Source organism: Lynx rufus, unplaced genomic scaffold (assembly GCF_022079265.1).
Source record: "Lynx rufus isolate CCGP_SWC_20201006 ecotype Redwood Valley unplaced genomic scaffold, mLynRuf1.p SCAF_14, whole genome shotgun sequence".
NCBI lineage: Eukaryota > Metazoa > Chordata > Mammalia > Carnivora > Felidae > Lynx > Lynx rufus.
Window position 1 is genome coordinate 20,279,970 of NW_025814828.1, and position 10,819 is coordinate 20,290,788.

Consider the following 10,819-nt stretch of genomic DNA (forward strand, 5'->3'; position numbering starts at 1 on the left):
AGAGCATGAACGGGGGAGGGGCAGAGAGAGAGGGAGACACAGAATCGGAAACAGGCTCCAGGCTCTGAGCCATCAGCCCAGAGCCCGACGTGGGGCTCGAACCCACGGACCGCGAGATCGTGACCTGGCTGAAGTCGGACGCTTAACCGACTGCGCCACCCAGGCGCCCCAGTCCCCGCATGATTCTTAAGGAACTTTGCCACTTCTTGGCTAGACTGGGATGTCTTGTATTACGTACTTGTTCTGGTACCTGAATCATAGAGTGAGCTTTCTCTTGGAAGATTTATTTTCTGATAGATTATGTGAGTGGCGTCATGTTTTAAATATATTAGGGGAATTTAGAACTCAAACTAATTCTCTTGTGAGTCCTTTTATAAAACAAACCCAAATTTATGAATTTTCATGTATTTTTCTTTCCTTAAAGTGAACCATACCTACCTTGATTTAAATGGGACTTCACCTACAGTCTCCTCCATTTTTTTTTTAAATTTTTAAGTAATCTCTGCACCCAACATAGGGCTCACATTTACAACCCTGAGATCAAGAGTCACATGCTCTATTGACTGAGCCAGCCGGGCACCACTAGTCTCCCCTGTTTTATTTTATTTCTTTTATTTCAAATATTTTTTTCATGTTTATTCATTTTTCGAGAGACACGGAGCAAGCAAGGGAGGGGCAGAGAGAGAGGGAGACACAGAATCCGAAGCAGGCTCCAGGCTCTGAGCTGTCAGCACAGAGCCCGATGTGGGGCTCGAACCCACGAACTGCAAGATCATGACCTGAGCCGAAGTCGGATGCTTAACCCACTGAGTCACCCAGGGGCCCCTCCCCCCATTTAAATGCTACTTCTGCTAGCGTCATTTACCCTATTTCCAAGGATCTAATACAGAACTATCTGAAATACAATATCGATGGTACAGAGCCTACAGGAAATTAGTTTTGTTCTCCAGCCTCACTTTAGGACTACTGTAATGTGTCTTTTTCTCTCATTAATTTGTGGAGAGATGCTGTATAAATCACTGACTCTGCATTCTTCCATTTTTCCAGCATATTAATCAATTAATATTTGAAGTTGTATGAAGTAAAGAAAGAATGGGACTGTAGTCCTTTCTTAGAAATAAAATATTAGAGCTCATTTCAGCATAAAAGTAATGCAAATACACAGAAAACTAGAATTCAGAGAAGTAGAAGAAAGGCATGAATATTTCTTCTGTATAATGAAACTCAGCATCACATGTTAGTTTATTTTCTGTCTTTCTATGTGCAGCTTTTGTGTTTTAATTTTCATCGTGGCATAAGCACGTTCTATGTTATTATCTCTTGTTGGACATCAGACATCATCTTTTTTTAAATGTTTATTTATTTGGGGGGGGGAAGCACAAGTGTGGGGAGGGGCAGAGAGAGAGGGAGACACAGAATCTGAAGCAGGTCCCAGGCTCTGAGCTGTCAGCACAGATCCTGACGCGGGGCTCGAACTCACAAACCGTGAGATCATGACCTGAGCCAAAACCAACAGTCAGACATCTAACTGACCGAGCCACCCCAGCATGCCAAGATGAGTTTCTATACCTCTCCTCTGCATATACTGAGACCCTGCTCTGTGTGGGGCACCTTGAAGGAGCCAAAGATGAGTAAGACACAGCATCTGTCTGCCAGGAGCTTGGCATCTAGAAGAGGAACGCAGAACTGTCGTCCATAAATAACAGCAGTTCATAAGAAAGTTCTACCTAGGGTATTATGAGGGCACAGAGGAACAAGTGTCTGACTCTAGCTAGTGAAGGGTTTTAGGAGCATGAGTAAGATTTTTCCAGACAGTGCAGATGAAGAAAATAAAATAAATCAGGGGTATGTGATAGCAATGAGAGGAGGGCAGGAGGGCAGCAGCAGTAGAAAGAGCAGATAGGAGACGCCTCTCTGAAGAGGTGACATTTATTTATTTTTGTTATTTTTTTTAACGTTCATTCATTTCTGAGAGACAGAACAGAGCGTGAGCAGGGGAGGGGCAGAGAGAGAGGGAGACACAGAATCCGAAGCAGGCTCCAGGCTCTGAGCTGTCAGCACAGAGCCCGATGCGGGGCTCGAACTCACGAACTGCAAGATCATGACCTGAGCTGAAGTCGGACACTCAACTGACTGAGCCACCCGGGTGCCCTGAGGTGACATTTAAACTGAGACCTAAGTGACAAGAAGTTTTCAGCCACTCAAGGACCTAGTAGAAGAGTGTTTAAGGCAAAGGAGCAGCAAGCACCAAGGAGATGGGAGTGATCTTGGCTTGTTCAAGGAAGAGCACGGTGGGAATGACACGAGTGAAAGGGAGTGGAGTAGAGTTGACCTCAGGGAATCGGAGAGGAAAGTAAAAGCGGGTCAAATGAAAGGACAGCAGGGCAGCTCCGAGAGCCCAGCAGCTATTGGAGAACATGAATCGGAGCGGCTCTAACACATAAGATTGCGTGACTTTTTCAACACTGCCTAGGAGCACCGGAAGTAGAGAGGGCAGATGGAGGGATTGATATATGGTTGGAGGTTGCAGAACAAGCGTAGCAAATAGACAGTGGGGTAGAGGAGGGAGGGAATGGAGAGTTTGTAGTGTTGTGTTCTCAAGTCCAGGCTGGATAAGAAAAGACCGGAAGGCGAGAAGGTTGGAAGATAAGAGTGTGACATACAGGGAGAAAACAGAAGGCTGGGGGATTGGAGGCCTCAGAGGGTTTACAGGGCTTATGTGACAGACGCAAGGTAGAGAGAAAGCTGGAAGGATAAAGGGTTTTACTCTGAGAGAAGAATACTGGGGTTTAAGAAAGCAGAGTTCACACAGCTTTGGGTGATGTCAAGGTCCATTGCTGAGGTAAAATGGAGGTGATGGTTGCAGAGGTGATCAGAGAAATGTGGTGAAAGATAGGGTCTTATCTGATTTCATCAAATCAAAGCTTTGGTGTGTCAAAGGACACCATCAAGAAAGTGAAAAGACATGGGGCGCCTGGCTGGCTCAGTTGGTAGAGCATGTGACTCTTGATCTCGGGATTGTGAATTCGAGCCCCGTGTTGGATGGAGAGACTACTTAAAAATAAAATCTTTAAAGGGGCACGTGGATGACTCAGTCGGTTAGGTGTCCCACTCTTAATTTCAGCTCAGGTCATGATTCCAGGGTCATGGAATCGAGCCCCATGTCAGGCTCCACACTGGTCATGGAGGCTGCTTAAGATTCTCTCTCTTCCTCTTCCTCTGCCCCTCTCCCTTGCTTGCGTTCTTATGCTCTCTAAATACATGAATAAAATAAAATAAAATAAAATAAAATAAAATAAAATAAAATAAAATCTTTTTAAAGTGAAAAGACAGGCAACAGAATGGGAGAAAATATTTGCTAATAACTTATGTGATGAGACTTGTATAAAAAATGTATAAGTAACTGGGGCCCTTGGGTGGCCTAGTCAATTAAACATCTGACTCTTGATTTCGGCTTAGGTCATTATCACATGGTTTGTCAGATTGAGCCCCATGTCGGGCTTTGTGCTGACAGCGCCGAGCCTGCTTGGGATTCTCTCTCTACTTCTCTCTCTGCCCCTCCTCTGCTCGCGCATGGTCTGTCTCAAAATAAATATTTAAGAAAAATGTATAAATAACTCTTACTACTCAATGATAAAAAGATAGGTAACCCACTTAAAAATAGGCAAGGAATCTGAATAGATATTTCTCCAAAGATGACACATGCGCATGGTCCATAAGCACACGCAAAGATGCTCAACATCATTAGCCATCAAGGAAATGCAAACCAAAAGTACGATGAGATACCACTTCATACCTACTAGAATGGCTATAATCGAATATTCAGGTAATAAACAAGTGTTGGCAAGGATATGGAGAAATTGGAACCCGCACACATTGCTAGTGGGAACGTAAAATGGTGCAGCTGCTTTAGAAAATAGTTTGGCAGTTTCTTAAAATGTTAAAATTAGAGTTACTATATGACCCAGCAATTTCACGCTTAGGTATATACCCAAGAGAAGTGAAAGCATATGCCCATACAAACACTTGTGCCCAAAAACTCACGGTAGCATTACTCAGTAGCCAAAAGTGGCAACAATGCGGACGTCCATCAACTGACAAATGAATAAGTGAAATACGGTATATCCACGCAGTGCAGCAACTTGGATGATCCTTGAAAATGTCAACGCTAAGTGAATGGAGACAGTTACTACTTAGAGTTAGTAGTTGGTCAGAGTAGATTGGGGGATGGAAATAAGCATTTTCTTAATGAAATAGAACAGAATAGGCTAGATTAGATTAGACTGGATCGGGTCTTTACATCTTAGCTCAAGTACCATTTTCTCAGGAAGTCTTTCCTAACGAGGCCAAATCCCCCTCTCTTGGAACCTGTCCTTGATAGCACTAAGCACGGTTGGAAGCTGCTGTTAATTCGCAGGATGATTGGGTGGACATTGGGATCCCAGGATGTGAATATAAATACACTGCATCTGCCGCACTTAGCCCAGTCGATAGCACGTAGCAGGTTATTTGTAAGCATCTGTTCAAGGAGGGAAGGAAAGAAGCTGGTCAGTGGGGGCTCAAAGCTGTAGTTGCAAAAAACACAGTAACCTAGAAGGAAAGGAATAAAATGGGGGATGTAGGTAGATGAGGTCTCTAAAATAAAGATCTCTAAGAGAATGTGTTTCAAACTGGGGGGTCACAACACGTCAGTGAATTGTGAGAATGATATACTAAGTTGTGGCCAGTATTTTTTAATGAAATGGAATGGGATAGGATAGAAAATATTGGAGAGGCACTTGGCTGGCCGAGTCGGTGGAGCTGGTGACTCTTGATCTCAGGGTCATGAATTCAAGCCCCACATTTGACATGGAGCCTACCTAAAAAAAAAAAAGAAAAGAAAAAAACATATCAGAGAAAATACCACATACCAAGAGTAAAAATTTTCAAGAAACTTTTGTTTGAATTGTATAGATCATATATATATATATGGCATACATATATATATATATATATATATATATATATATGGCAGTATCATAGCCAATGAGGTTTATCTGAGGCGTGATTATTGCTATAATATATATTGTATATGTATATACACACATATACATACATACCCATACACATGTGTGTCTTGTGTCATGATTTTACTGTGTTCCAATTTTTAAAAATTGAGACACTCCTGCCCATACCCTCTGGTTCAAACATTTATGACTGTAATTCTTTTCTGAAGCTCTGATCATTTTAGCAGCTTGAGAATCACTGAATATAAGGCTTTTGATGATTTGCACAGCATTTTTAAAAAGTCATTTGTTAAGTACAAATTAAACATTAATTTCTCAAGTGTAAATTGAACACTGGTGGAATTTCTTAAGTATAAACATTAATTTGAGCTTTTAAGAACAAGTCAAACAATGGTTGCAATCTTTATTAGAATATTTTTTCAGTCTCTCAAACGTATCAACAAGTATGATTATTTCTAATCGTTTATGATTAACAAACCGAGGAAGCCAGTGTTGAGTTATATGGCAAAACGCATGTCCTTGATTTAATTTCTATTACCATGAGTTATTTCAAAACAGTTTAACCACAATATTTCTTTCAATGTGTGCAGCACGTCACGTGTGCTTAACATTTCTTTCGTTTGGGAAGCATGTGTGGTGGGCGCACAGGGGCTTTGGAGCCATTCTGGTCTGCAAGGAACCCTGGGTTTGCCACTTACTAGCTGTTTGACATTGGACAAGTTGGTGTGGTAGGATCTTGGCTTCCTTGTCTGTAAAACAGAGAAAGTGATTTAGGTGGAAATTACCATTTGTAGAGGTCAAAATTGGTCCACTGTTGGCAATTTCATGTGGCTCAACCTAGTGATTATCTTACGGTGTGGTTGTGAAGATCAAACAAGACAATATTTGTTTAATACCTGTCACCATGCACATTTAATATTAATATTCCCTTTGATAAAGACAAAAAATATTAGCGTCATTGTTGAATTATCTCTTTAAATTGGCAGCATATACATTGGTCCATTGCACATTATGTACTTATTTAATGTCTGTCTTGCCTTTTTGCAGAAAGAATTTAAGAAGACTGTTTTGCACATAGTTAGTACTGAATAAATATTTGGATACTAGTGAATTGATGTTTCTGTTTAGCTTTGTTTCCTTGGTCATTTATGAGCCATCGTTTGGTACTTTGCTAGAATTGGATGAAACGTTAGAGAGCCCAATATGGACTGTTGTCTCCCAAGAGGATGTAACAAAATCTTGTTTTGTACTTCTGTGACGGGTATTTCTTTCCAGGGAGCCAGCCCCATGCAGTGGTGTCTGGTGAATGTTTAACAGAACTCTCTGGAGTTCAGGGTGTGTGGGTGGTGGTGGTGGACCTGATCTGCAGCGCCGGCCAATTTCTGTGCTGATACTTCCGTCACTGCTGCTTTCAGGCCGTGAACTTGACATCGCTGGATGCACAGTTGGGAAGAGATGAGTGTAATGAGCTTTCTGAGCTAGAATCAGGTGCTCCAGCCACACTGCTGGCCCCAAGACTCGTGAAACCCACCCTGAGGGCAGTGCTCTCTAGACTGGGACTGACAGTGCATGCAGGATTTTTGATTTATATTTATGCTGCTAATAAAGAAGTCTCATAATTACTGAGTATTTTTGAAAAAAAAACAGAACAGAATAGCTGCAAAAGGGGGACAAAACAATAATTATAATATTTATTATTATCCTACATCTGTATGACACCTTCTCATTAAATTGCTTTTCTTGATGAGACAACCTGCAGGGTTTAGCTCTTTTTTCCTTTTGTCAACCTGTTATTTTAATGACTAAAAGACCAAGTAGGTGTTCCCCCCAAAAAGTGCTATGTAATTTTATATATTGACTCCCTTGATGAGCTAACTGGCTCAGATCTTGGGAAACTCCTTTTTTTTTGTGGGACTGTAAATTTCAACATCATTTTTTTTTTTAAATCTGAATCACAATTGGGGGAATTGCTAAGGAAACGGATCATTTTATCAGTGATATATTTAAAGATTTTAAAAATGGTTCTGCAGTGGGACTCCCGGCTGGCTCAATCGGTTGAGCGTCCAACTTTCGATTTCTGCTCAAGTCATGATCCCAGGGTCATGGGATCGGCCCCCACTGTCGGGCTCTGCGCTGAGTGTGGAACCTGCTTGGGATTCTCGCTCTCCCTCTGCCCCTGTCCCCTGCTCGCGCGTGTTCTCTCTAAAATAAAAACAAATTAATTGAAAAATCCTTCTGCAAATAAAATGTTTTACTCTAAATCAGGGATACTAAATGGGAGGTGGTATCGTCCTGGGGTGGGGATAGATTTTAGAAATAGATGGTGGTAGTTTTTGTTGTTGTTGCAGTGATTGGGGAGCACTGTTGAAATCTAAAGGGTCCGGCCAGAGATGCTAGAATTGGAAATTGTCCCATGTTCTGAATGACCTTCAAATCTTTTTTTTTAAGAGAGAGAGAGAGAGAGAGAGAGAGAGTGCACATGACAGCAGGGGAGGGGCAGAGAGAGAGGGAGAGAGAGGGAGAATCTTAAGCAGGCTCCACATTCAGTGTGGAACCTGATGCAGGGGTTGATCTCCTGACGCTGAGATCATGACCTGAGTCGAAATCGAGTCAGACACTTAACCGACTGAGCCACCCAGGCACCATGACCTTCAGAGATATTCTGCTGAGCTGTCATGTTGATGAAAATAAGCACCCAGGTTTCCAAGAGCACAAGGATGCTTGCATTTAGTTTTGCTTAGAACCCTCCAAAAGTTGTTCACCATGTTGGGAAGTCTTAGCAACATTGGTGGTAACTGATTTTGCCACTAGGGCACACCTGTGTCAGTCTTTGTCTTGCACCATCACTCACAGTGATGGTATGACAGTCTAAGCGTTCGGCTCCTCTATTTTGTCTTCTAGTATCGCTGTGCCTGAGTTTACATTTTGAGGTGCACGTTATTTTATTATAAATTACTTATTTTTATTTGTCCTTTCTATCAGGGCATTACGTTGATTGATTTTTACAATTATGCGTAGGGGTATGTGGTATCACCTGTGAGTTTCATTTCAGGTTAGTACAGGAGGGCTACTGAGTATGTGTTATTAAAGGAGTCATTGGGTCTGAGACCCAATAACTAGTCTAAGTGGCTAATCCTTAGCATGATATGACAATGCCATTTCTTTTTCCACGGTCCCAGCATATCTTCCTACCATCTGATATCGCATTCCCTTGGCTTCAAGACTATAAGCAAATTGTTCACCTCTGCCCCAGTCACTACCATTTGTGGTCTAAAGTAACAATTTTACCCATTTTCCTTATTTTTCCTTCCTGGCATCAGCTGAGCCATCGGCATTATTGCCACTGCCCACAGCGGCATCCGCCGACCATCATGAGAAAAAGCCATCGTCTGCGGAATTTTACCCATTTTCTTTTTTTTTTTTTTAATTTTTTTTAACGTTTATTTATTTTTGAGACAGATAGAGACAGAGCACGAACGGGGGAGGGTCAGAGAGAGGGAGACACAGAATCTGAAACAGGCTCCAGGCTCTGAGCTGTCAGCACAGAGCCCGACGCGGGGCTCGAACTCGCAGACCGCGAGATCATGACCCGAGCCGGAGTCGGCCGCTTAACCGACTGAGCCACCCAGGCGCCCCTACCCATTTTCTTGATCAGAGCTCACAGTTTTGCCATTCGTTCTTCAGAACATTTGGTGACCTCTTGGAAAAGGACGTAGTCAAAAAGGCCAGTGGATCAGTTTTTACTGTTGTAAAATGAAGTGAGACTAAATTTCCTTGAGTTTAGAATTTGCCCGTGAGGAATTCAGAGGCAGGCAGGAGCGAGCACATCTGTTTCGTCTCATGCCTTACGTAGAGGCAATAAACACTCCGGTAAGAAAATAAGCACTTAGTGCTGTGCACACAGTAACAAAAAATAAATGCATACTTTGAGCGGGACCCTAATATGAACCTACAGATCATGTTGTCAACACAGTGAAAATGAAAAACAATGCGTCGTCAGTGAATAAACTCGTAATGAATATGCAGGGCTCACCTTTGGCAAGAACGCAAAGTAGCTGGTGTTTGTTTCCAGCGCTTGTGTCTTCTCTCTTGGGTGCCCTTTTCTTCCCTCAGCACCTCCCACCGCAGCGAGCCTAAGGCTCTTGGCCGGTCCTTTTCTGATTTGAAGGAGTCTCCCCGTCAGAAGGAAAGGGGTCTGGTACACCTTTTTTCTTACTAACTCTAGAATCGTTTTAGAGCAGATGGGCTGTCTTCGGAGATGAGGATAGTGGTTACCTTGGACAGGCAGAAATGACTGGAAAGGAGCTCAAGAGCTTCTGGGGGAGCTGGTGATGTTGTGTTTCTTGTTTTATTGTGGTAAAAGATACATATCGTAAAATTTACCAACTTGGCTGTCTCTAAGCATACAGTTCAGTAGTGTTAAGTATATTCACATTGTTTTGAAGTAGATCTTTAGAACTTTTTCATCTTGTAAAACTGAAACTCTGTACCCATTAAACAATAACTCCTCATTTCTCCAGTGCCCTTGGTAATTGCCATTCTACTTCCTATTTCTATATATTTGACTACTCTAGATACCTTATATGGGTGGAATCATGCAGTCTTTAACCTTTGGTGACTGGTTTATTTCACATAGTATCATGTCCTCAAATTTCCTCCATATTGTAGCACCTGACAGGATTTCCCTTGTAATGTTGTATTTATTTTTTTAATGGCATTTTTCAATGTTTACTTCTTTTTTTATATGAAATGTATTGTCAAATTGGTTTCCATACAACACCCAGGGCTCATCCCAACAGGTGCCCTCCTCAATGCCCATCACCCACTTTCTCCTCCCTCCCATCCCCCCATCAACCCTCAGTTGGTTCTCAGTTTTTAAGAGTCTCTTAGGGTTTGCCTCCTTCCCTCTCTGGAACTTTATTTTTCCCCCTTCTCCTCCCCCATGGTCTTCTGTTAAGTTTCTCAGGATCCACATAAGAGTGAAAACATACGGTATCTGTCTTTCTCTGCCTGACTTATTTCACTTAGCATCACACTCTCAAGTTCCATCCACGTTGGTACAAAAGACCATATTTCGTTCTTTCTCATTGCCACATAGTATTCCATTGTGTATATAAACCACAACTTCTTTATCCATTCATCAGCTGACGGACATTTAGGCTCTTTCCATCATTTGGCTATTGTTGAGAGTGCTGCTGTAAACATTGGGGTACAAGTGCCCTTATGCATCAGCACTCCTGTATCCCTTGGGTAAATTGCTAGCAGTGCTATTGCTAATGTTGTATTTCTTGATCTGTGTGCTGGTTACCTGAGTACACTCCCTTTGGGAAAATTCATCCAGTTGTGCACTCATTTTTTTTTAAGTTTATTTATTTGTTTTGAGAGAGACAGAGAGCTTGTGAATGGGGGAGGCACAGAGAGAGAGGGAGAAGTCAAGCAGACTCTGCACTGACAGTGGGGCTCGAACTCGCGAACTGTGAGATCGTGACCTGACGCTTAACCAACTGAGCCACACCGGCACCCCCAGCTGTGCACTTACTGACTGGACCCACTTCTGTATGCATGTTATACTTCCAAGAAAGACTTTATAAATTAGACGGAGACAAAATTTAAAAATCATTACTACCGCTTCTACTAAGCTATTAGTAACTTGTGTTAATGTTTCCCAGGGATGTTTTGGAAGCACCAGTTAGAGAAGGCAATGCTTAACTCCAAGGGGTATGTGGTGAAGGCAGAACTTCAGAAGAGATGGCTTCACACAGGCCCTATTCAAATCTTCCTTGATGTGTGGCTCTGAGCTCCTTCATACAGAA

At 42.3% G+C, this 10,819-nt stretch overlaps 1 non-coding gene across 1 annotated transcript; it reads right to left on the reverse strand.

Annotated features, from left to right (window-relative positions):
* Positions 1 to 8,313: 8,313 nt before the first annotated feature.
* On the reverse strand, positions 8,314 to 8,400 carry LOC124509719 (small nucleolar RNA SNORD35). The gene has a single exon (XR_006961497.1). It is a non-coding gene; the product is annotated as a small nucleolar RNA SNORD35 (small nucleolar RNA).
* Between the last annotated feature and the right edge of the window lie 2,419 nt (positions 8,401 to 10,819).